This window comes from Mobula birostris, chromosome 2 (assembly GCF_030028105.1).
Source record: "Mobula birostris isolate sMobBir1 chromosome 2, sMobBir1.hap1, whole genome shotgun sequence".
NCBI classification, from domain to species: Eukaryota; Metazoa; Chordata; class Chondrichthyes; order Myliobatiformes; family Myliobatidae; genus Mobula; species Mobula birostris.
This window is the reverse complement of record NC_092371.1, coordinates 29,272,431-29,300,022: the sequence shown is the minus strand read 5'-3', so window position 1 is coordinate 29,300,022 and position 27,592 is coordinate 29,272,431.

Sequence of the window (27,592 nt, the reverse complement as noted above, 5' to 3'; positions counted from 1 at the left end):
TCAATTGGATTGAGGTCTGGACTCTGACTTGGCCACTCCAGGACATTAACTTTGTTGTTTTTAAGCCATTTCTGTGTTGCTTTGGCTTTGGCTTTATGCTTGGGGTCATTGTCTCACTGGAAAACAAATCCTCTCCCAAGTTGCTGTTCTCTTGCAGACTGCATCAGGTTTTCCTGTAGGATTTCCCTGTATTTTGCTGCATTCATTTTACCCTCTACCTTCACAAGCCTTCCAGGGCCTGCTGCAGTGAAGCATCCCCACAGCATGATGCAGCCACCACCACGTTTCATGGTAGGGATGGTGTGTTTTTAATGATGTGTGGTGTTTGGCTTACACCAATCTTAGTATTTAGTCTGATGGCCAAAAAGTTCAATTTTGGTTTCAACAGACCATAGAACTTTCTTCCAGGTTACTTTAGAGTCTCCACTTGCCTTGTGGCAAATGCTAGCTGAGATTTCATGAGAGTTTTTTTTCAACATTGGCTTTTTCTTTGCCACTTTCCCAAAAAGCTGCAACTTGTGAAGCACCTGGGCAACAGTTTTTGTATGTGCAGTCTCTCCCATCTCTGCCACTGAAGCTTGTAAATCCTCCAGAGTTGTCACAGGTTTCTTGATGGCCTTCCTCACTAGTCCCCTTCTTGCACGGCCACTCAGTTATTGAGGACGACCTGACCTAGGCAGATTTACGGCTGTGCAATATTCTTTCCAGTTCTTGATGACTGACTTAACTGTACTCCAAGGGATACTCAGTAACTTAGAAATTTTCTTGCATCCATCTCCTGACTTGTGCTTTTCAATAACCTTTTTGCAGAGCTGCTTGGAGTATCCCTTTGTCTTCATGGTATAGTTTTTGCTGGAATACTGACTCACCAGCAATTGGACCATCCAGATACAGGTGTATTTTTACTACAATCAATTGAAACACTTTGACTGCACACAGTGATCTCCATTTAACCAGTTATGTGACTTCTACAACCAATTGGCTGTACCAGTGATGATTTGGTGTGTCATGTTAAGGGAGGCAGGGTGAATACTTATGCAATCAATTATTTTGTGTTTTTTATTTGTAGTTAATTTAGATCACTTTGAAGAGATCTGTTTTCAGTGACACAAAAAGGAATTTTTCTGTTGATCAGTGTCAAAAAAAGCCAAATTAAATCCATCATGATTCAATGTTGTCAAACAACAATACATGAAAACTTCCAGGGTGGGGGAGGTGAATACTTTTATAGGCACTGTATTTAATGACCTGGCTTCCACTGCCTTTTGTGGCATAGAATTCCACAGGTCCACCATGTGAGAAAACTTCTATTCTCAATTTTAAGTGACATACTCATTTGTTTTTGTGAGAATTCCTCATTCTTCTATACCACTGTGAATTTAGGCCAAATCTTTCCTCCCTTGCTAACCTACCATCTCAAAAATCAGTTCAGTAAATCTTCGATATACTCCCCTCTTTGCATGACTAACCCTTCAATGGTTCAATTTAATATCAGAGAATGTTTACAGTATACAACCTGAAATTCTTACTGTTTCGGACGAGCACTGACGTAATGGCAGCGGAACTATTGGGACTCTGGGACAAGGGGAGCCATCAGTTGTCCATACTTTCCAGGAGGAGGGGAGTGTAGGCGAGCATACCAGATCAGAAGCTGAGTTTCCTGCAGCTGGGGGCAGAGACTTTAAAGACAAGTTGCTGTTGTTTCTGTGGAGCGAGGGGAAGGAGTGCTCCAATGTGAAAGGTCTAGTGAGTCCTCCAGCAAAGGGTGAGCATTCTGAGTTGGTAGCAGCCCTTACCTCCCCGGCGAATAACTGGCCAAGTGCCCAGCTTCAAAGTCCCGGTTATCATAGGCTCAGCACGTTCTCGGGAATAACGCCCACCCACGGTGGGTGAGAGGAATATGAGGCAGCGGCTGGTAGGGAGTCTGAAGGGGCTGACTGTGGACGTATTGAGATCCTCAAAGGCAGGGAACCCATTTGCTGCTTCTGCGGGCTACATACAAATACTAGAAGATGGTTTTGGTGTGACGGGAATCCCATTGGAGCTTATAACGGGGTTTTAGAACATGTTTCAGGAGAAGAGGGAGAAACTTTTCATCTAAATGTTTCGGCTAGAGAGGCAGCTGAGTTGTTTGCTGCCTTGGGGGGGGGGGGGGCGGGTGGCATTCAAATGGCTGAGGCGAATCAGTTCAGACTGGACCAAGTGACAAAAGCCACATAGTCACGGGTCATGATTGCTTGGTGTCTCTGAATGTCTTGTAAGATGCACCCTCTTCCTCATTTGTTGAGCTGATGAGAGGAGTAAGAAAAGGGGAGAATGCGATGGAGGCACGGGGGGGCCTCCGCCAGCAGGGAACAGTCCTCGGTAGTAGCCCCCTTGGCTGAAGTGACCACTGGCAGCCCACTCCGGGCAGTGGTAGAGGAGCTCGTGGCAGAGTTTAGGACTGAGACATCCTGGTTGCTATTGGCGGGTGTGACCAGCCGACAGGGAGTCAGACCCCAGAGGGGACGGACTAAGCAGAGGCTGTTAGTGAATAGAGTCTGTCGAGAAGGGGAGTGACCGCTATTGTGTGTTATAACTGTGATGAAGAGGGACACTTCAGGTGGGAGTGTGAAGGACAGGAGAACCCTCGGAGAGTGACCCCCCTGGGGTACCTGAGGGGAGAGAGACATTGGGAAACTTAGAAGAGACCCAGTGAGGGAACGGCCTGGCATCTCAGGGGTGGGAAACATATTCCCAGCAATATATGAAGAAACGCCCTAAAGCAAAAAAACCTATTCCTGAAGGCTTAGTGGGACCAGGCTCCAGAGTATCGCAATGGATCGAGGGTACTTATGCTAGGGTCATACTTGACACAGGCTCTCAGGTTACTCTGCTGTACCATTCATTTTACAACCAGTATTTGACATATTTACCCTTGATGTCACTCAGTGCACTAGAGATCTGGGGTCTTCATACAGATGATTATCCGTATGATGGCTACTTGTCATTGAAGCTGGAGTTTTCGAAGGCAGATGTGGGAGTAACTGAGGTCCTTGATAAATTAGTGCCAGTTTGTCCAGACCCAGTTGAGAAGCGCAAAGCTTCAATCCTTGTGGAGACAAATACTCCTGTTGTGAGGAGGCTAGTGGGAGCCTGCAAGGAGACAGTTGGACAGAGCTTTCCGAAAACATTGTCCATTCACGCTGTGCTCTGAGCTGCTTTTGAAGAAGTGTGTGGCCACACTGGGCTGGACGATGAGGATAAACAAGGCACTGCGTGGTAAACCCAGTACAAATCAGACGTGTTACGGCCTAGGGAGGTAGCTAGAATGATGGGAAACCACAGATTTCCCAGAATGCCTGAGGCTGAGACCCTCCTGGTGGATACTCCGGAAGACCACGAAGAGGAGTCAGGCTTCCCTGCTGGGGTACTGGTGAGGCCCAAACTGCAGGAGCCCTCGGCCCTCGGTTGTACCAGTGAACAGGGTGACAGTGAGTGTCAGGAACACTTCGGAGCGGGAGGTCACCCTCAGGCGGGGGATGCCACTGGCGAACCGCTTTCTGGCGATGGTAATGACAGTGCCTCTGTGAAACAAGCCCCAGAGAAACTCTCTCTGAGAAAGGGAAAGTTGGCTGCCAGGTCATTCAACTTTGGGGACTCCCCGGTACCTGGAGTTTGGAAATGGAGGTTGATAGAGAGAATGTTGAAGCTGGAAGACGTCTTTTCTAATGACGAGTTTGTTGTGGGTTGTTCCAAGAGCACTTGCCACACCATCCAGGTGACAGAGGACACCCTGTTCAGAGAAAAGTCACGGCGACTGGCATCGGCAGAGCAGGAAGACGTTTGGCAGCATCTGTGGAAGCTGAAGAAAGCTGGGATCATCACCGAGTCCAAGAGTAGTGGCCAGGAAGAAGAATAGAAAGGTACGGATGTGTGTGGACTATTGGACTCTGAACAGATGCGCAATCTCTGAGCAGTATACGGTCCTGAAAATTGAGGACGGGCTGGTCTGTCTGAGTGGTGCGAAGTGGTTCAATGTGCTGAATTTGAGGAATGGGTATTTTCAGATCCCCATGAGTGAGGCTGACAAAGAAAAGATGGCATTCATATGTCTGCTGGGATTCTCCCAATTTGAAAGGATGCCCCAGGGCATATCAGGAGCCCCTGCGAACTTCCAGCTGGAGAAAACGGTGGGGGTTTGAACTTGCCTGAGGTATTGGTGTACCTGGATGACTTCACAGTGTTCGGGTCCGCCTTGGAGACAAGGCTACTGAAGGTGCTGAGCCGCCTGAAAGCTGAATGGTTAAGACTTTCCCTGGATAAGTGCCAGTTCTGCATGATGTCTGTCAACTATGTTAGGAACATAGTCTCATGGGATGGAGTAGCTACAGGTCTGTATAAGATAGAGGTGGTGACCACATAGCCAAGGCTCCAGACTGTGAGCACCCTGCGCTATTTCCTTGAATTCTGTGGGTACTATCAGAGGTTTGTGAAGGACTACGTGAAAGTGAGTTACCCTTTAAATCAGCTTCTGTGCAGGTACCCTTCCCTTAGGGAAGAAAGGCAGGAAGACAAATGGATAAGATGGTAAAGATTATCCTAGCCCTTCGGAGCTTTTTGGATCGAGATAGGATGTGAAATGTGAAGAGGCCTTTTCAGTCGCTAAAGGAGCTACTGACAAAAGAACCCATGCTGGCTTTTGCAGTCCCTCGATTGCTGTATGTACTGCATATGGATGCCAGCAGAGAGGCTTTAGGGGTGTTCTGTATCAGGATCAGGGCACAGGGTTGAGACCTGTCGTATTTGTCAGCCGGAGTTTGTCACCCTCTGAGCAAAACTACCCCACAAACAAGTTGGAGTTCCTGGCCTTGAAATGGGCCGTGGTGGATAAGCTAAGTGACTATCTATAAGGTGCCAAGTTTGAGGTAAGGACAGACAACAATCCATTAACTTATATCCTGACCTCGATGAAACTGGATGCCACAGGCCATCGGCAATTAGTAGCAATGTCTGCCTATGACTTCAGCCTGAAGTACCAGCCGGGGAATCGGAATATTGATGCCAATGCGTTGTCCCAACGTACGCATGAAGGCTGGACAGGGACGGAGAGTGGGAGAGCATGCCTGCCCCAGGAGTCAAAGCCATGTGCCAGTTTTCCGTCACAGGGAAAGCAGAGGAAAGGCAAGGGCAGAATCAAGCAGTCGATCATTTGGGAGCTTCTGATGGTCCATTCCACAAGCTTAATGCAACCTGACTGCTCTGAAGACAAAGCAGTTGCCAGAATTGAGCCCTGGGGAAGTAGCAGCCACTCAGTGAGATGACCCGTGCATGGGCACTGTTTGGTCAGCGGTTGCAGAAGGGGACATGGCCCATGTGGACAAGATGAAACACTCTGCAGTGTCTCTGCTACTGAAAGAATGGCCCAGATTGGAGCTGAGGAACCAGATTCTCTACTGGGTCACGTTGCCTCCAGACAAGCCTTGGCGTTCCCAGCTGGTTCTGCCTGAGAAGCATCAGAGGATTGTTTGATTCCGATCATTTGGGGGTTGTCAAGAACTATGGATTGCTCAGAGATTGGCTCCACTGGCCTTAAATTAGTCGGAAGTCAAAGAGTATTGCAAGTCGTGCATTTGATGTATACGGAGGAAGATGCTGCCTGTGAGGGATGTTCCGTTGTAGAGCGCAGGACCATTTGATCTGGTGTGTATGGATTTCCTGTCGAAAGAGCTAGATGTCAGCACCATGGCGATTGTCTTGGTTATTACAGATCACTACACCAGATATGTACAAGCCTTCCCTACCGAGTATCAGAGGGTGTCCACCATGGCCAAAGCGTTCTGAGAGAAGTGTTTTGTTTATTCTAGCCTACCCAGGTGGATTCATCGCGATAAGGGACAGGATTTTGAGAGAAAGCTCATACATGAGTTACTGAGCATGCTTGGAGTTGAGAAGTAGAGAACTACGGCTTATCACCTGCAGGGTGATCCCCAGCCCGAGAAGTTCAATCAGACCTTGCTAGACATGCTCAGAACCTTGGAGATCAGTAAAAAGAACAAGTGGAGTCAATATATTGGACATCTGGTCCACTGCTACAACTGCACACAGAATGAAGCTACCAGGTTCTCGCTGTATTATCTAATGTTTGGGCACAAAATGAAGTTGCCTATTGACCTCTGTTTTGGGACTGGCAAGGAAAATCAGGCGGCGCTGGAGATTTACCGTCTGTGTGAGATGATGGGACTTTCGAGAGACTTTGAGACTTTTACGTAATTCTTATTGAATTACCATATTGTTTTGCATTGTTGTAACTATATGTTATAATTATGAGGTTTTTGTCAGTTTTTAAGTCGTTTTGTCATGTGTTTTCGTGATATTCTGGAAAAACACTTTATCATTTCTTAATGCATGCATTACTAAATGACAATAAAAGGGGACTGTGTGTCCTCATAATCATAATACCACAGAAGACTTACCTGAAGTATGTGTCTAATATGAGAAGGGAGCTGAAAAAGTCTTATGAACTAGCTGAGGTCTCGGCTACCAAGCAGAATCAAGGAAATAATAGGAGGTATGATCAAGGGGTTAGGTTCTCCCAACTAATGCCTGGAGACCAAGTCGTCAAAGAATCTGGGGCTACCTGGGAAGCAGAAGTTGGCTGACTGCTGGGTGGCTACACCCTATGTAGTGGAGAGTCAGGTGCCAAATGTACCAGTTTTCTGGGTGAAACCAGAGGATGGGAATGGTCCTGTCATGATTCTCCATCAGAACTACCTTCTACTTCTAGCACAGGAGCCTGAACTGGACCCTACACCTAGTAAGATGATTCTGTGGCGACGTGAGGGAACCGAAGGACCAGCAGTGGTAGGGATTAGACCAGACCCCACCCCTGAATGTGATAAGGACTTGGACGATGAAGAAATGGGGGTGTGGTATATGCTGCTCTTTGCAAACTCCCCAATCATTGATGAAAAGATTGTCAGTCCTTCTCACGCTGAGGCGGGTGAAATGGTGGGGGAGAGGGATCTAGCAGTGGACAGGCAGGCTTGCTGCTGGACAATGGAGGGAGACGGGGCTCTAAAGTAACTAGGAATGAAGCTGAGCTCAGCCAAGTGACAGAGGGATCTCAGTTGCCAGAAGGCATGAGTAATGGGTAGGGGGAGGCCTGGCCATGTAGGCAAGAAAGATCCCAAGGAGTGCCTGAAACTGAAGAAGAAGATGATGAAAAAAGGTCTCAAAGGGTCTGGAACTCTCCAGATAGGCTGGTCTATGTCACACTGGGGAACCGAGTGCTGTGCCTATCCCCCAGTGAGATATGTCACTGCCATTTACAAATGGATTGGAGGTCCTGACATCACAAAATTCCTTAGAAAACTGTGTTATTAATGAAGGGACGATAATTATTTTTGGTGGGGGGAGAATGTAACACCCTGGTTCACATTTTTACTGCTATGCTGCAGGTATTTCATTTTAGCAGCACAGTAAGAGCAGCTTGTTCTGCTTTCAGCCAGTGACCATCCAGTTTAATTCCACTTCCCATTCCCGTTCCGATATGTCCAAACATGGCCTTCTCCACTGCCGTGATGAGGCCACACTTAGGTTGGAAGAGCAACACCTTATATTCCATATGGGTAGCCTTCAACCTGATGGCATGAACATCGATTTCTCAAACTTCCGGTAATGACCCCACCCCCCCACTTCACCATTTCCCATACCCTTTTCTCTCTCTCACCTTATCTCCTTGCCCGCCCATCACCTCGGTCTGGTGTTCCCCCTCTTTTTTTTCTTCCATGGCCTTCTGTCTCTTTCACTAATCAACTTCCCAGCTCCTTACTTCATCCCTCCTCCTCCAGGTTTCACCTATCACCTGATGTTTCTCTCTCCCCTCCCCCAACTTTTAAAACTACTCCTCAGCGTTTTTTTCTCCAGTCCTGCCAAAGGGTTTCAGCCTGAAATGTCGACTGTACTTTTTTTCCAAGACGCTGCCTGGCCTGCTGAGTTCCTCCAGCATTTTGAGTGTGTTACTCGGATTTCCAGCACCTGCAGATTTTAAAAATGTAAGCACGAGGAATTCTGCAGATGCTGGAGATTCAAGCAACACACGTCAAAGTTGCTGGTGAACGCAGCAGGCCAGGCAGCATCTCTAGGAAGAAGTGCTGTTATCTGCAGACTTTCTCTTGTTTCTGCTTTCAGCCTGTTTGGGCTGTTGTTGAAAATAAGGGATGGTGAGGAATGTGTGTCATCCAATTAGGGTGGTGGAACTGGGAGAAGGTTCGAGAGAACACTAGGGGGAGAGGTTTTGTGAGGGACTCTATGGTTGGTCTTGGGTTTTTTTTGTTCGGCAGGAGATGAAGAGAGAAGATGCTCGAGAGAACTGGTCATAGGATTCAACCCGGTGGGGGACCGTGATTCGATGGAGCCAGGTGCTGAAATTGACTGAGGATCGGTGAGTATGAATTTTGGGGAGAGTTGAGCTCCAATTTGTGCACATTTGACTGTTTAATTATAATGGACCCTTTTTGTTCTTTTCTTTACTAACCCTTTATTTAAGACTCATAAATATAATTCCTTTACTCATATGCAGTGTGCTGTCTGTTATTCCTTGGCACTGAGTTGTAACAGGGTTGCAAATTACACAGCATCCACACAAACCGGGGTTTGTGGTGGGAGAGCCGACTCAATCTCACAGGTTTGGCGGGACCAGAGAGTGTCTTCCATGGACTTATGCAGCCAAGGAAACCAGCAGGATTTCATGTTATTACATCATTTATAGTAGATTCAGTGAGTTCTCCACTATTGACATTGGGGTTTCTTAGTCCGTATTTCCATTTTGTTTTTCCTCCTCATTTTCTAAAATTGTCAGTTGCATTTGCCATCCTGTAATCTTCCCTATTGCCAGTGTGCTGTCACTCCATTTAGTAAAGTTCTCCAATCTGCAATCACCAGTTCAGATCTCATACCTTTGCAGTTTCCTTTGTTCAGATTCAGAACCTGAGTTTCTGATTCGATCAATTTCCATCTTAATGATTGTTGCTCTTCCCAAAGGAACTATGCATAATATGATCGTCACATATTCCTTCTTCAGCACATGATACCTAGAATGTTTATTTCTCTAGTTAGTTCAATGTATTTATCTAAAAAAAACATCATTACCCTCCTTTTCCATGGCATTTTGCTAATTTGGTTTGGCAAATCTATATTAAAGCCTTGCTGTGTCTTATCTCTTCCCTTATTGATTGTACATTGTTATTTTTCTGTTGCCCTGCAGCTCCTTTGCGATGTTTTCCTCTTTAATAACAACTATACTCCATCCGTTTTCTCTTTCTGTCTGTCCTTCCTAAATATTCAGTATTTCTGCAAGTTCAGTTCCTATAGTTGGTCACCCAGAGGCTTCATAAGAACAAAAATATCATAATTTAAGTTTATGTAACATATGTTGGCATTGATAATTCATCTACATTTATTATGCTAGCCTCCTGGCCCTACATTTACCCGATATGTGACCCTACAGTTTTTCCGGTCCAAGGTCCCAACCTGCCAGTCCACAATCCTACAAGCAGAAGGCTGGTTACTTTTGAATCTGTCACCCAACAAACCCGAGTACAAAGCCCCAATTTTGTAAACTTTTTCTATAACATATTAACAATTATCCAAGTCACCGACAGTATCTCAGTATAGACGCCCTTCACCACTCATCTCCAACGTATCAAGATCTCTGCAAGTATCCTGATTTTAGCACCACACGACATCTGACTCCCCACAGACCATTTTGAAGTCCCAGTATCCCAGTTCCCTGCGCCATCTGAAAGACCTGGCTTAGTCCCAGCTTTAGATATATTCTGGGCATCACACTTAAACTAAACAGGGCCTTGCTTACATTTATTAGGACGGCACCAGAGATGAATGATTTCAAATGTGTGAAGAGGCTAAAGAACCTGAATTTTTCCCCAGAAGCATAAATGGTCTGCAGATTTCATGAAGAGTTTTAACGAAAGACATCTCTCCTACCTTCTCCATTCTCTCAGTGAGAATTTGAAATTGTGATTGCCATAAAATTCCCGACTAAAAAGATTTTTTCCTGATCTTGCATCAATCCGTGCAAAATTATATACAGTATGTGAAATATCTGTAGTCTTAGTTTTCAGATATAATTACTGCAATTATCTGGTTTTAATATTCCTTCCAGAACAGAGCATCCAAGACTAGATAACCAAATACAGCTGTGAACCAACCAATGTTTTACCCAGATTTAATGTAATCCCATTGCTCTTTTTATAATAGTATTGAATTTTCTAAATTAGTTTATTTGATCACAACGCTTAAAGTAATTAGAAAAGTACAGCACAGAAACAGGCCCTTCGGCCAATCTAATCCATGCTGAAACCACTTAAACTGCCTACTTCCATCGACCTGCGCTGGGACCACAGCCCTCCATATCCCTACCATCCATGTACCGATCCAAAACTTGCTTAAGCATTGAAATTGAACTCAGATGCATCACTTGTGCTGGCAGCTCATTCCACACTCTCACAACCCTGTGAGTGAAAAAGTTTCCCCTCATGTTCCCCTTAAACTTTTCACCTTTAACCCATGACCTCTACTTGTAGTCCCACTCAATCTCAGTGAAAAAAGCCTTCTTGCATTGACCCTATCTATACCCCTCATAATTTCTTCAGAACTATGTATATATAAATTTTATACACATGGCATATTGTGTGACAGTAAGTTTACCATCTCTCCATGGTCTTATTTCCAGTTATTACAATTCCACTTAATGGGAATTGTAATAACTGGAAAATGGGAATAGATCTGCAAAATAAGAACATAAGCATAGGATATAGGAGCAGAATTAGGCCATTTGGCTCATTGAGTTTGCTCCGCCAATTCATCATGGCTGATCCAACTTTCCTCTCAGCCCCAGTCTCCTGCCTTCTCCCTTTATCCCTTTGTGCCCTGACCAATCAAGAATCTATCAACCTCTGCCTTGAAAATACATGAGGATGGTGCGGCTCCAAGGAGGCAAATCATTTTCATATTTTTTGGGATTGCCCTAAATTAAGTCTGTTTTGGGAAGGTATTCATAGAACATTAGTTAAGGTACTTAGGTCCCAGATACCTCTGAACTTTGAGATGCTCTATTTGGGGCATGTATTGTTCCTTGAACATAAGGAAGATATAAAGTTGCTGCAGGCCCTCTTAGCGGCAAGTAAGAAATCAATCACTAGAAAATGGCTAAATCCAATACCACCTACATTAGAAGATTGGTACGAAATTATCTTGGAAATATTTAAAATGGAAAAGTTGACTTACTCCCTGAGAACTCAAAAAGAAAAATTTTATCAAATCTGGAATAAATGGATTGAATATATAACCCCAATGCGAGCAGACTTTAGATGACTCTCCTGATGATTTATACTGCTCTTCTCATCAACACAGTAATATTGCTAATGTAAGCACCCCTAGTCTAAATGTTTGTTTTTTTTTTGTTTTCTTTTGGAAAATAGAGAATTAACACAAGTAAAGGGAAAGATTTGGGAAAGGGATAAAAAAATGAAAAAATTAAGTAAATAAGTACATAGGGATTGGATAATTATGTCTGCGGGCAGGAGCAAGCATGAACAAATTAGGATATAAACACCTACAATGGTTGATACATAGGCTTATATACAACATTTTGGACCAGTGGAAATGGTCCAGAAGGGTTATATGGAAACTATTATTACCATTTTTCTTAACAACTAATTCCATTACTTAGCCTAATAGGTTAGATTTACCACAGTACATAATTATCTATTTAAATGTTTATTTTCCTTTTATATCATCTCAATGTGTACTTAAGAATGTATAAATAATTGTTTTATACATATAAAAAAATGGAAAAGGTTATATGTGTGAAAAAAGTACATGATATTTGTGAATTCCTTATCCAAATAAAAATAAAATTAAAAAAAAAGAAAATACATGAGGACTTGACCTTCACAGCTGCCTGTGGCAAAGAATTCCACCGATTCACCACTCTCTGGCTAAAGAAATGCCTCCTCATCTCCATTCTAAAAGGATGCCCCTCCATTTTGAGGCTGTGTCTTCTGGTGTTAGACTCTCCCACCTTAGAAAACATCCTCTTCTTTACCTAAATTGATGCAATCCTTTGAACAATATGGTCAATTATCAGGATACAAGATCAACATAGATAAAATCCAACTACTTTCATATAACTATAGCCCACCAAGAGAAATTGAAAGTAGATATCCTTGGGCATGGCAAACAGAGTCCGTCAAATATTTGGGCATCATTATGCCAAAAGATTTGGCAAGATTATCAGAATGCAATTATCAGCCTATATATAAAAAAATTAAGGAAGGTATAACAAGATGGAACCTAATTCCTTTTCTTGGTCTCAGTTCAAGGATTGAATCTATTAAAATGAATATACTGCCCAGACTGCTATATCTCTTTCAGACCCTACCAATAGAGATTAATCAAAATCAATTAAATGAATGGAAGAAGATGCTATCAAGATATATATGGCAAGGTAAAAGGCCTAGGGTTCGTCTCAAAACTTTGCAATTAGCCAAGGAAAAGGGGGGATGGGGCCTGCCTTCTCTTAGAGATTATTATTTTGCAGAACAATTGAGAGCTGTGATATGCTGGAGCAACCCATCATGTGATGATCAATGGAAAAACATTGAGGAGAGGATACTTCCTTCCCATCCCCATACAGGCAATTTTGGCTGATAACAACCTACAAAGTTACATAAATAATATTGACAACCTGTGGGTGAAATGGACTCTTAAAATATGGAAAACTATTATAAAAGAATATAAACTAGAGAGAAACATTGCAATTCTTAAATGGTGTGCGTATGTCTCTGGTTTTACGCTGAATAAAGTGGATGCTAGATTTAAGGACTGGACAGCTAAAGGAATAACAGCTATTTGCAATATAATGAAAGAAGGAACACTGTTCAGTTTTGAAATGCTCAAAGAGAAACACTTATTAGAAAAACAAGACTTTTACCGGTATTTACAAATGCGATAGTATGTTAAAAGAACGGTTAAAAATGTAACCAAGGACTCCGCCTTCCGCCTGTAGACGTGTAAGACACAGTTTTTTTCTGTCCGCCCTTAATTTCTCCCTTTTCCGACTCAAACTTTGAAATTTTAACTTTATTCAGTCGGATTTTGTAGAGTGACAGTTATAATTATGTCTAACACAAGAAGCACCAAAAGAAATCCTGAAGCAGCCACCAGTAAACCTAAAAAAGCTGTCGAGACTTCAGAGGAGCCACCCTGGGTAGATAGATTAGAGTCTCAATTCAGCTATATCTTTACTGGATTAACTGAACTAAAAGAAAGATTTCTCCCTTTGGAGGAAGAAATTGACTCTTTGAGCCTTGATCTTAAAGAGGTGAGTGGAAATGTGGCTGATACTTCTTCCCGTCTGGAAAAGGCTCAACAACGGATCGTGAATTTGGAGACTCGCTCTCATTGGAACAATATTTGAATTGTTGGATTAAAAGGGAAATCGGAATCCGCCGACATACTGGATTATTTTGCGAAGATGTTTCAATCTTTATTTTCGGAGGCTTGCGTGGAACTGCCGGAGATTGAAATAGCTCATAGGGTTGGTGCTCTTAAATCCTTGGATCAAAGTAAAAACAGGCATGTCGTTGTGCGCTTTCTTCATTTCAGAGACAAGGACTGTATTATTAAGCTTGCAAGAAAACAAAGGTTGTTCAAATTTCAAAGCTCTGAGATTCGTTTTTTCGAAGATTATCCACATGAAATTGTTCAGAAATGTTTTGGATTCGCAGCTGTAATGCATTAGGCTTATCAAAGACAGTTACATCCATTTCTTCAATATCCAGCTAAATTAAGGCTTTTCGTCAGAAATGCTGGGGTTCGTTTTTTTGAGGATCCGGCCGAAGCATTGCGTTTTATTAATTCTCTCCCTGAAGAGTCCGAAGCCTTAAGTTTAAATGATTTACAATTGTTTGATTGTCTCGTGACGTAAGGAATGATGAGGTTGGAAGATTTGATATGTATAGAAAGTCTTAGCCTTAAAATGTACTTTTGTCTCTGATATAGACTGGTTTAGATGGGTTTAACTTCAGAAGATTAAAGTGGGAACTGTTGAAAGACTGTAGGTAACTTTGAGCCATCTAGAATTTCTTTTTCTGTTTGCAGCATTTAAATGAACGAATTGCTTTTTCGCTTTGTATGCTTTTGCTAAGAATTTTTAAATAATTATTCAGGTTTCTTTACGTTTTAGAGATAGATTTAATAATTTAAAGATGGCGATTGTTTTTCTCCTGAGCAAATATTTCAAGAATTTTTTTTTGGACTCGTTTTTTTCCCTTATCTAATATTATGAAGGTTACTTTCAAAACTGAAGGTCATTTCTAATAACTCTTCTTTTCAACACAATTGTAATGAGCTATATGTCAACTGTAATGAGTTGCATATCCGGAAGAGGAAGAAAGATTATTCTTTCCATCTTTACCCTTTATTCAGGCAGGTGGAGTTTTTAATTGCTTCTTATGCATTCTTTGGGGCTTGCATCGATTGATAGTGACTTATTTCCAGGCTTTATAGGTTGGGTGGGTTCTCTCCTTTTTTCTTTTCTCATTTTCTATCCCCATTATGGAATTCTGGAGCATACGCAAATTATTATTATTGTTGTTCATCTCCACCATTCTTGATTACCTTATCCTGACATGCGTCTAATTACTTTCTCTAGATATAAAATCTCATGATGATATTTAAACAGTTAAATATTTTAAGTTGGAATGTCCGTGGTTGGAATCATCCTATTAAGCGTAAGAAAACATTTAAAACTATTAACCGATTCCAACCTGATATAATTTTTGCACAAGAGACGCATATCAGGTTCTGTGATAAAAATCGATTATTTAAATTTTGGAAGGATCTGCAGTTTCATACAAATTCTCAAAGTAAAATTAGAGGTGTTTCCATTTATACTGATCCCAATATTCCTTTCAATCAGGAGGATATTATATCTGATACCAATGGTAGATTTTTGATTGTTAAAGGAACAGTTTACAACAGGAAAATGGTTTTGGTTAATATATATGGACCAAATGTTGATGATCCCTCATTCTTTAAAGATGTTTTTGCTCTATTACCTGATCTAAATGAATATATGTTATTAATGGGTGGTGATTTTAATACTTGTTTAAATCCTTTAATAGATAAGTCACCATCCAAACATCAACTTCCTAATCACTCTGCATCACTTATTAATTCATTTTTAATTGATTATGACTTAATTGAAGTTTGGAGACATATGCATCCTAGTGATAGACAATATTCCTTTTTCTCACATGTGCATAATAAATATTCGAGAATCGACTATTTTATAGTCGACCCTCGACTTCTAGTTAATGTTCAGAAATGTAAATATGATGCAATTGTTATTTCTGATCACGCTCCCTTAAACTTAATATTTGATTTGAAAAATGTTGCTGCTACAAGACCACCTTGGCGTTTTCCAGAACATCTGTTACAAAGCTCAGAATTTGTTGAGTTTATTGAAACTCAGATAAAGGAGTTTTTTCTCTTTAATACTAGAGGAAACGTCTCAAAGTTAGTAATTTGGGATACATTAAAAGCGTATTTACGTGGTCAGATTATTTTGTATTTAGCTAAACTGAAGAAATAGACAAGAATGGAATTAGATAAAATTTCTAAACAAATTAAAGAGTTAGATAACATCAGTGCAATTTCTCCAAATGTTGATTTGTATAAAAGAAGAGTGGAATTACAATCACAATATAATTTATTATTAACTTATCCTATTGAAGGATATTTACTTAAATTGAAAAGTTAGTTTTATATTTTTGGGGATAAAAATAAAAGGCTCTTGGGTTCCCAATTAAGGGTGACTAGAGCTAAAAGACAAATTTTAAAGATTCATAAAGATAATGGAGATATAGTAAGTAATAATGAAGACATTAATAATATTTTTCAGGACTTTTATTCTGATCTTTATAAATCTCAACTCCTTGCAGATTCCTCCAAAATGAAGGCTTTTTTACATAAGATTAAATTTCCTCAAATTACTGTTGAAAATCAACAGATCCTTGATGCTCCAATTACTGAGCATGAAATTCAGAAAGCTGTGTTGTCATGCAATCAGGTAAAGCTCCTGGACTTGATGGTTATTTGGTAGGATTTTACAAAAAATTTGAAAAATTACTTTCTCCATATCTTTTGGAAATATTTCATGAATCTTTTGAGAAGGGTAATTTACCTCCTTTTTATGAAGCTTCTGTTTCCTTAATCCTTAAGAAAGATAAAGATCCTACTGAATGTTCATCATATAGACCTATTTCACTATTAAATGTGGACGCGAAAATTCTTCCTAAGGTAATGGCTAACCGTTTGGAAACTATTTTAACTAAAATTATCTCTACGGATGAAACAGGCTTTATTAAAGGCCGTTACTCTTTCTCCAATGTTCGGAAATTGATGAACATTATATACTCATCACTATCCAAGATACCCCAATGTGTTATTTCTCTTGACACAGAAAAGGCATTTGATAGAGTTGAATGGACATATTTGTTTAATGTATTAGAAACATTTGGCTTTGGTAATAATTTTAATAAGTGGATTCAAATGATCTACAAGAATCCTATTGCTACTGTTATTACTAATAAATTCAGGTCTCCTTTTTCTCACTGTCACGAGGTACTAGACAGGGAAGTCCATTAAGTCCTTTATTATTTAATCCTGTACTGTAGTCTTTGGCTATAACACTCTATGAAGCTAAAAATATTCATGGTATCTCTATAAATGGGACCACATGTAAGATTTCTCTTTACGCAGATGATCTTTTGGTTTATATTTCGACCCCTGAAGAATCTATTCCTAATCTTTTGGAAACATTAAATGATTTTGGAAAATTTTCTGGATATAAACTTAAATAAAAGTGAATTGTTTCCATTAAATGCTCCTGTTTCTATATATAACGATATTCCATTTAGCATTGTGAATTCTTTTAAATATTTAGGTATTATCATTACTAAAAAAATAAAGATCTTTATAAAGCTAATGTAGTTCCATTAATGGACTCTATGAAACAATTATTTTCTAGATGGAACCTGCTTACACTTTCTTTAATAGGTCATATTCATGCCGTGAAAATGAAGATTTTACTTAGATTTTTATATATTTTTCAAATATACCTATCTTTTTAACTAAAAAAATTTTGGTCAAATTGATTCTATTATTTTGTCCTTTATTTGGAATAATAAAAAACCAAGAATTAATAAGTATCATTTACAAAAATCTAAAAAAGATGGTGGACTTGCACTACCTAATTTAAGATCATGTTATTGAGCTGTTAATATTTGACAATTATGCTTTTGGTTATATTGGCTCGATAAGAGCCAAAAACCAGCTTGGATTAATTTGGAATTAAAAGCTATCAAACAATTTCATTTAACCTCTTTATTAGGAGATCCATTACCTTTACAACTTGCTAAAATTCCAGATTTAAATCTCTACCCTGTTATTAAACAGTCCTTATGGACTTGGTTTCAGTTTCATAACTCTTCTAATTTGAAACAATTTAAATTGCGCAGCTCTTTATATCGAAATTTTCTATTTAAACCATCAATAACCGATCCCATTTTTCTCTTATGGAGAAATAACAGGATCTGTTCTTTTGCAGATTTATTTTGTGGTGGTTGATTGATGACTTTTGAAGAGTTAATTAGTAAATATTCTCTCTCTCAGGCACATTTCCTACAATATTTTCAGGTTTGACATTTTTTACAAAAATACTTATCTAAGTTTCCATATAAGTAAGAATCTGATTTGTTGGATACCACATATTTTAAATATGAATCCTTTAGTGAGAGGTACCATTCATAGAATTTATAATTTATTTTTACTACAAAAAGGTAACTTCTCTCTAAAGATTAAACAAGTTTGGGAGAGAGAACTTAATATGACCTTTGTTAATGAAGATTGGTTGCGAGTTTTGAAAATGATTAATTCTTCTTCAATATGTGCCAGTCACTGTTTAATTCAATTTAAAATTGTTCACCATTATTATTTAATGAAGGAAAGATTATCTAAAATATTTCCTAACATAGACAACTATTGTGATAGGTGTAAAACTGAAGTAGCCACTTTGTCACATATATTCTGGTCATGTTCTTCATTAAAATCTTTTTGAAAATCTTTATTTTCTACAATTTCTAAAGCTCTGAAAATTAAGTTACAACCTAATACATTGACTGTCTTATTTGGAATAGTTCTGCATAATATTCAGGGTATTTCATCTTCAGACCAACATGTAATTGCATTTGTCACATTGTTGGCAAGAAGGGCTATTTTATTGAAATGGAAAGATACTTCTGTCCCTACATTAATTCAATGGTTTTCTCAAGTAATGTTATGTCTTAGCTTGGAAAAAATTAGAAGTAGAACTTTTGATCCTCGATTCAATTTTGAGAGAAGATGGGGCTCTTTTGCCAAATATTATCATTTAATTTGAATTAATTTATATGGTTTCCTTCCACTCTTATTTTATATAAATGTGAATTGGCAGTTGATGATTTTTCTTTTTTATTGATATAGATGATTGTAAGTTGTATTGCTCTGGGAGTTGGTTCCTAATGGGTTTTTTCCCCTCTTTTTTTCTTCTCTTTCCCTTGTAGTTACTGTTTTTTTTCTCTTTTAGTAGTTGGGGTTCTCTTTTTCCTTCTTTTCTTTATAAAAAAATTTTTTTCATTATCATATTATTCTTTTTTAATAAGTTTTTTCCAGCTTTATTAACTGTATATATATTAATTTGCTGTAATATTGTACCATTTTAAAGCTGTAGATTATGTATTAATAAAAATATTTTAAAAATGAAAAATGTAACCAAGGCAAGTACATGTTTGACAGAGCTATTTAGAAAAGCATATCATTCAGACAACGGTAATAGATTAATTTCAAGCGTGTATAAGGGTTTGTCAAATCTTAAAACACATTCAACTTCATACATTAAAACAAAATGGGAGAAGGAAGGAGGGATAATAATATCTGAGGAAGACTGGACAATAATACAGAGGTATCAATGGAAGTGTACCAGTTCACAGAAATGGAGGGAGTTCGGGTGGAAAAACTTGAGAAGATATTTTATTACACCCTCTCAGAAATCCCATTATGATAGTAACACCCCCCCCCCCCCCCCGTTTGCTGGAGAAATTGTGGAAATCAAAATGCAAACTATTATCTTATTTTCTGGGAATGCCCCATTATCAAAGACTATTGGAATACATAATTCCCGACAAGACATCTTTGAATGTGAAATACCCTTAGAGAGTAAGACCATATACTTTGGGTATATACCTCAAGAAAGGTTGAAAAGAGATAAATATTTACTGAATGTACTGCTGTTGACTGGTAAAAAGACCCTTACCAGGAAATGGTTATCACAGGAGAGCCCAACTTTAAATGTATGGATGGAAATTACAATGGACATTTACAAAATGGAGAAGATAACAGCATCTGTTAATCATAAGTTGGATCAATTTTATTCATACTGGAAAAAATGGTTTAACTACCTGATTTTATTCTCATAAGTCAATGAATATGTTGTAAAAAAAATATCACTCCCTACTCTGTACATAGTTTTCTTCTTTTGATTGTTCTTTCTTTCCTCTCCTTTCTGTAAGTGTATACCTCAGATAAATATGTGGAGATTTGTGACAAATATGATTATATGATATATATGTACAGTATCTGAAATACATCTTTTGGAAATGTTTGTTTAATGATGAAATTCAATAAGAAATAAATTACAAAAAAAAAGAAAACATCCTCTTCACATCCACTCTATCAAGGCCTTTCACTATTTGATAGATTTCAATGAGGTCACCTATCATTCTCTGAATTCTAGTGAATACGGCCCAGAGACACCAGATGTTCTTCATACAACAAGCCATTCATATTTGGAATCATTTTAGTGAACCACCTTTGAACCCTCTCCAGTTTCAGCACATCCTTTGTAGTAGCCCAAGACTGCTCACAATACTCTAAGTGAAGCCTCACCAGTGCTTTATAAAGTCTTAACATTACATCCTTGCTTTTATATTCCAGTCTTCTTGAAATGAATAGCAACACACATAAAAGTTGCTGGTGAATGCAGCAGGCCAGGCAGCATCATTAGGAAGAGGTACAGACGACGTTTCGGGCCGAGACCCTTCGTGTGTTGCTTGAAATTCCAGCATCTGCAGATTTCCTCTTGTTGCGTTCTTGAAATGAATGCTAGCATTGCATTTGCCATCTGCACCACGGACTCAACCTACAAATTAACCTTTAGGGAATCCTCCAAAAGGACTCCCAAGTCCTTTCGCAACTCAGTTTTTTGTATTTTCTCTCCAGTTAGACAATAGCCAACCTTTTCATTTCTTCTACCAAAGTACATGACTGTACACTTCCCAACACTATATTTCTGCTGCCATTTCTGGTCCCAACGTAGCCATGTAGTTATAAAGAAGGCAAGGCAGCACCTATACTTCATTAGGAGTTAGATGAGATTTGGTACATCAACAAATACACTCAAAAACGTCTATAGATGTACGGTGGAGAGCATTCTGACAGGCTGCATCACTGTTCAGTATGGGGGTGGGTGGTGCTGCTACTGCACAGGACCAAAAGAAACTGCAGAGGGTTGTAAATTTAGTCGGCTCCATCTTGGGTACTAGTCTACAAAGTACCCAGGATATCTTTAAGGAGTCGTGTCTCAGAAAGGCAGTGTTTATTATTAAGGGCCTCCAGCACCCAGGGCATGCACTTTTCTCACTGTTACCATCAGGTAGGAGGTACAGAAGCCTGAAGGCACACACTCAACAATTCAGGAACAGCTTTTTCCCCTCTGCCATCTGATTCCTAGATGGACATTGAACCCTTGGACACTACCGCACTTTTTTAATATATAAAATTTCTGTTTTTTGCCCATTTTTTAATCTATTCAACATACATATACTGTAATTGACTTATTTATTTATTATTTTATTTTGTTGTTTTTTTTCTATATTATGTATTGCATTGAACTGCTACTGCTAAGTTATCAAATTTCATGTCAAATGCTGGTGATAATAAACCTGATTCAGATTCTTCACACATCCTCCTAATCTAAGTCCTTCTGTAGCTTCTCTACTTCAGACCCACCTACCCTTCCACTTATCTTCATATCATCTGCAAACTTTGCAACAAAGCAATCAATTCCATCATCCAAATCATTGACATATAACATAAAATGTATCAGTCCCAACACAGATCCCTGTGGAAAACTACTAGTCACTGGCAGCCAGCCAGAAAAGGCTTCCTTTATTCCCACTCTTTGCCTCCTGCCAATCAGCCACTGATTTATCCATGTTAGAATCTTTACTGTAATACCATGGACTCTTAGCTTGTGAAGCAGACTTATGTGTGACACCTTGTTAAATGCCTTCTGAAAATCCAAGTACACAATTCTCCTTAGTTATTCTACTTGTTATTTCTTCAAACAATTTCAACAGATATGTCAGACAAGACATGGCCTTTGAGGAAACCATGCTGACTACAGCCTATTTTATCATGTGCCTCCAAGCACCCTGTGACATTATCCTTAATAATTGACTCCAACATCTTCCCAACCACTAGGTCAAACTAACTGGCCTACAGCTTCCTTGCTTCTGCCTTTCTCCCTTCTTGAAGAGTGGAGTGGCATTTGTTACTTTCCGGTCTTCTGGAACCATTCCAGAATCTAGTGATTCTTGAAAGATCATAATGTGCCACTGGTATTATCAAACTGCACATTTGTGGAGTGAATGTCTTCAAGATTAATGCAGTCAGCTTGACATGAGAGATAGAGAGAGATGTAGTCCTTTGCAGATTACTCCAGTGGAGAAGACTGTAGGGGCTGGAGATGGAGATGGCCCAAGACATAGGAAAAGGTTCAGCAGGTGTTACAGGTTCTGAACACAGGTATAGAGACCCTCACAAGTATTTCCCCTGCCAACCCTTCCAGCTCCATCCCATAGCATCTTTCTGCTCTATATCACCTCATCTGTCACCCACATCCCCACCTCCATCAACAAACTGAGTACATATTTCGTGTCACCTTCACTGTGGAAGGCAAAGGTATCATACCAGAAATAAGCAAACACGAGGAATTCTGGAATTCTTTCAGTTAGTCCTGACCAAGGGTCTCGGTCCGAAATATCGACTGTACCTCTTCTCAGAGATGCTGCCTGGCCTGCTGCGTTCACCAGCAACTTTTATACCAGAAATAAGACAGTGTCAGGGGGCAGAAGTTTGTCATAGAGATTACACTAAGGAGAAGGTGGTTGGGAAGCTGAAAGGTTTGAAGGTAGATAAGTTATCTAGACCAGATGGATTACATCCCAGGGTTTGGAAAGAGGTAGCTGATGAGATTGTGGAGGCATTAGTAGTGATCTTTTAAGAATCATTAGATTCCAGAATAATTTAAGACGGCTGGAAAATTGTAAATGTCACTCCACTCTTTAAGGAGGGAGGGAGGCAAAATACAGGAAATTATAGGCCAGTTAGCTAGACTTCAGTGGTTGGTAACATGTAGGGAGTCTATCATTGAGGATAAGATTTTAGGGTACCTGGAGGCACATTACAAAATAGGCTGAAGTCAACGTGATTTCCTTAAGGAGCTGGTTTGTTGCCAGTGACTGGTGGTTTTACACAGGGGTTGGTGTTGAGTCCACTATTTTTCATGTTAATGATCAGGATGATGGAATTGAAGGCTAAGTGGCCAAATTTACAGATGATACAAATATACATAAGTTGAGTAAACAAGGGAGTCTGCAGAAGGATGTGGACAGATCAGGGTAAGTGGCAGATGGAATACAGTGGAGGAAAGTGTATGATCATGTCCTTTGGTAGAACGAATAAAGTCATAGGCTATTTTCTGAATGGGGAAAGAATTCAAAAATTGGAGGTGCAAAGGAACTTAAGAGTTCTAATGCAGGATTCCATAAAGGTTAACTTTCAGGTTGACATGGCAGTGTAGAAGGCAAATGCAATGTTATTATTCATTTCAAGAGGACTAGAATATGAAAGCAAGGATGGAATGTTGAGGATTTATAAAACATTGGTCAGACCACATCTGGAGAATTGTGAGCAGGTTTGCACCTCATATATAGGAAAGGATATGCTGGCAATGGAGACAGTCCAGAAGGTTTACAGGAATTATCCTGGGAATGAAAGGGTTATGAGAAGCATTTGACAGCTCTGGGGTTGTACTCACTGGACTTTAGAAAAATGATGGGTGATCTCATTGAAACCCACTGAATATTGAAAGATCTAGACAGAATGGATGTGGAGAGGATGTTTCCATTATCGGAGAGTCTAGGCCCATAGGACACAGCCTCAGAATAAAAGGTTATACCTTTATAATAAGGATGAGAAGAGGTAGATAGAGGATGGTGAATATATGGAATTCATTGCTACATATAGCTGTGAAGGCCAAGTCACTGGTATATTTAAAATGGAGGTTGATTGGTTCTGGATTATTAAAGATGTCAAAGATTATGGGGAGAAAGCAGGAGAATAAAGTTGGGATGGGTATATAATGGCTTAATGAACTAAATGGCTTAATTCTGCTGCTATGTCTTATGGTCCATCACTTCTATCAGATCAAAGGTATACAGAAATTCTCAAATTCCTTGTGTAGAGCGGGTGATACACTATTGGTTACAAAGGCTCCACAGCTAAGCAAACTGATTATCTACAAGTAGAACGCAAATCTAATCCTAACATAGCACTACATTGTGAATAAGCCCATCAACTACATGCTTGGGGAAACTTTAGTTTTTGACACATGCTGTTGCACTGTCCTTTATGCTAAATAGAATAAATTGTGTTAAAAATGTGCACTCACAATTCACATACAAAATTAGAATCAAATTTGCACCCATAATACCGAACCAAAAGCCTAAAGGAGCCCATTTTGTGAGCAGAGATCTCTTCATATAGATTGTATACTGTATACATTTATTTTTCTTTTGGCCAGATATGATAAAGTCTGAATAGCATTTTCCCCAACTTTGTTGTTTCCCTTTTAATGTGCAAATGAGAACATTATAATGCTCTATTTTGTGATAAGGACTAGATTTATTTGGAGCAATCAAGAGCAGAAAAGTTTCAAGACCAAAATCAGTGCAAAGAAATACTTCCAATCAGTAAAATGTACTCTCAAATATTTAATTTTCAAAAGTCAACAGTATTGTAAGTAAACATTAGAACATTAATATTAGAATTATTTACTGCAGCTTCCATATACATATCCAAATATTTTATAGGATAGTAAAAAGGGAAGCTGTATGATGAAGAGTATTAGTGAGAACACTTACTAAGCAATATAATTTAAATATATTTGCTCTGCCAAAATTTGTTATGATGGAAAGGGTTTGTTCTCTATTAAACTACTCCCAATAACTTATTTTCACATCACTCCGGACACACAATAATATTTAATTGTCTTTCTATAATAAATGAAATTTGAACAACTGATACAGACCCTATGTGATACAGTGAAACAAGTAATCATGCTTGTACAAAACAAGTATATATGAAGAAATAGTAAATACATGGAAATAAGGAGGTAACAAATTAAGAAAAGGTAGATTCCAAAATGACTTAATAGCCCTATCCCAACAGCAACAATAATGCCCGATAAGGGCAATAATCTATGATCATTTGCATCAGAACTGAACAAAATGGAACTGTGAATATAATAGTCATATAGATTTCCCAACGTCTTCTTAAAACTATGCCTGTGATGCAGATTTATGGTCCTCAGAAATGTGTGGTTTCAGATAGAAAGAAGGACTGTAGTCCCCTGCGCACTGTTCGCAGCTCCTCTTCTTGCTGAAAGTGAACAAAGATATTATTTTCTCACAGTGACACAACAGAAAAGGTTCAAGATCAAAATCAGTGCAAAGTATTTCCAATCAGTAAAACAAACCCTCAATTGATTAAGAATAAGAATTAGGAACAGGAGAAGACTACATGGTCCTATGAGCCTTCTCTGCCATTCAACAAGATTATGAGTGATCTGACAATAATCTAAACTTTGCTTTTCTACGTACAACAGTGATTATTAACCGCTTGCTTATCAACAACTTATTTATCTCTGTTTTAGGAATATTCAAAGACTCTGCTTCCAACAAACTTTGAGAAAATGAGTTTCAAAGATTAGCCTTCTGGCAGAAAAAAATTGCTTCATCTGTCCTAAGGGCTACTCCTTACTTTTGAATGGTCACTTTTAGTTCTAGATTCTCCCACAAGAGGAAACATCCTTTCCTCACCCACCGTACCTAGACCCTGTGGGATTTTATGTTTCAGTTAAGTCACCTTCCACTGATCTAAATTGCTGCAAATACTAGTCTCACCAGCCCAACGTTGCCTCATTATACAACTTGCTCATTCCAGGTATTAGTTCCAGTCAACTTTCTCTGAACTGCCTCTGATGCATTTACATCTTACTATAAAGGAGACGACCGATACTCTAACTCCACATCTGGTCTCACTGATGCCCTATAATACTGAATTCTAGCTTCCTACTTATGTATACAAATGCTTCAGCAATATTAAATATCTTTTTGATAGCTTTTCTAAATTATTCATTGTACCCACATAATTCACTGCTCTTTAGTAAATTATGTACGAGGACTCCCATATCACTATAGCTCAGAGTTCTGCAATCTGTCTTCACTGAGATATCCTTCTGATACAATAGGGGGTCTTTTAAGAGACTCTTAGATAGGTACACAGAGCTCAGAAAAACAGAGGGCTATGCAGTAGGGTAATTCTAGGCAGTTTCTAGAGTTGGTTACATGGTCGGCACAACTTTGTAGGCTGAAGGGCCTGTAATGTGTTGTGGATTTCTACGTTCTATGTATTCTTCGTTCTAAATTGGACCATTTCACAGGTTCCTGCAACATAGTTGATCAGCCATTCACTTCACTTATTGATATTCTTTCTCAACTAACTTTCCTACTTAACTATCATCAGCAAATTTAGCAACTCTATCTTTGGTTACTTTATTGGAAGCATTAACATAAATGATAAAAGACTGGGTTCCAGCATCAATCTTGATGGAACTGTGGCCATTACATGTTAAAGCACATTAGGGAGGTTGGAGCATTCCTGCTCAAACATCAATATCCCCCAACCCCGCCCCCCCACCCCCATGACCATTGATCAAAACAATCAAATAATTTAATTATGTGACATGATTTCAAAGAGATGCTGATTATCTGAAATCAGGACCTACTTCCATAACAAACATTTCTTTGGTAACGTGGAGAAAATGAAAATGTTTATTTATGCCCATTTTTCTTAATAATGGGATCAATTAGCATCTGTGGCATACAAACACATGATATTCAGACAGACTATACTTGCCATTTCCCTCAGGAGTCTGTTTTGTACTGCTTTCATGTCTTTTCTCATCAAATGCATCTATGAAAATATAGTAAAATGTTGCTTTATTGTTTAGTGCTCGTGATAAGCATTTTAAACAATGATTAAATGAATGGCATTTCCATGGAGTGAATGGGTCCATCGTCAACTTGCACACTCACCCCATTCCAACCAAATGGTATATAAAAAACCTAATTATTCACCCAAAATTAAAAATGATAAATCATATGAATATCAGACCATTGTTTGTCAAAAATACTCTTATTCAACTTTGCCACGAGTTCACACATCAAGAAATAACCTGAGCATTTTGCTTCTTACACAGCCCATTTATGCCTGCTTCCTGATGAATCTGAAACAGATCTTCCTCACACAAAATGCTGGAGAAACTCAGCCGATCAGGCAGCATCTACAGAGAGAATAAATAGTCAACATTTCAGTCTGAGACCCTTCATTACTGCCTAACCTGCTGAGTTCTTCCAGCATTTTGTGCACATTGATCTGGATTTCCAGCATCTGCATTGTCTCTTGTATTTATTCTTTGAGACTAATATACATTTGATGTTGGGTGGCAATATGGTCTCTGAACTTCAAGAATATCTTCCATCAGTTAACTATTGGGAAACACGTATAGAGGAGGCTTGACCCAAAAGCAAAGGAGCAGAGACAATTTAGAAGTTAATGATATTTTACTAATAAACTGTAAAATAAGAAGCCATGAGGGACTACAAAATAAGAGAATAAATAATTAACACAAGGCAACAATATAACTGAAAGCTAGGAACAACTGGTTGGTTCATATCAGTGAGCAAGAGTTGTGGATGAGAACTGTGTTTAAATGGGCTGCAGGTGATGATCTGGAAACCAGTGGCAGGTGACTCCTGTTAGCTGGGTGGAGACTGGGAGATTCCTGCCTGTGAAGGCCGGACATTAAGATTTACTCTCTTTCACATATGGAATCCCAAACTCTGGTTTCTTTATCTTTTAATGGATGAACTTGAATGTAAAAGGTATAATTCGGAGGGACCATTCCACCTGCAACTGCTTGCTCTACTCTTCCACCAACCATCCACCTTTTATGGTACTTTCCCATGCAATTGTAGGAGAAGCAACTCCGGATTCAAGCACTGCTTCTAGGAGACGCAGC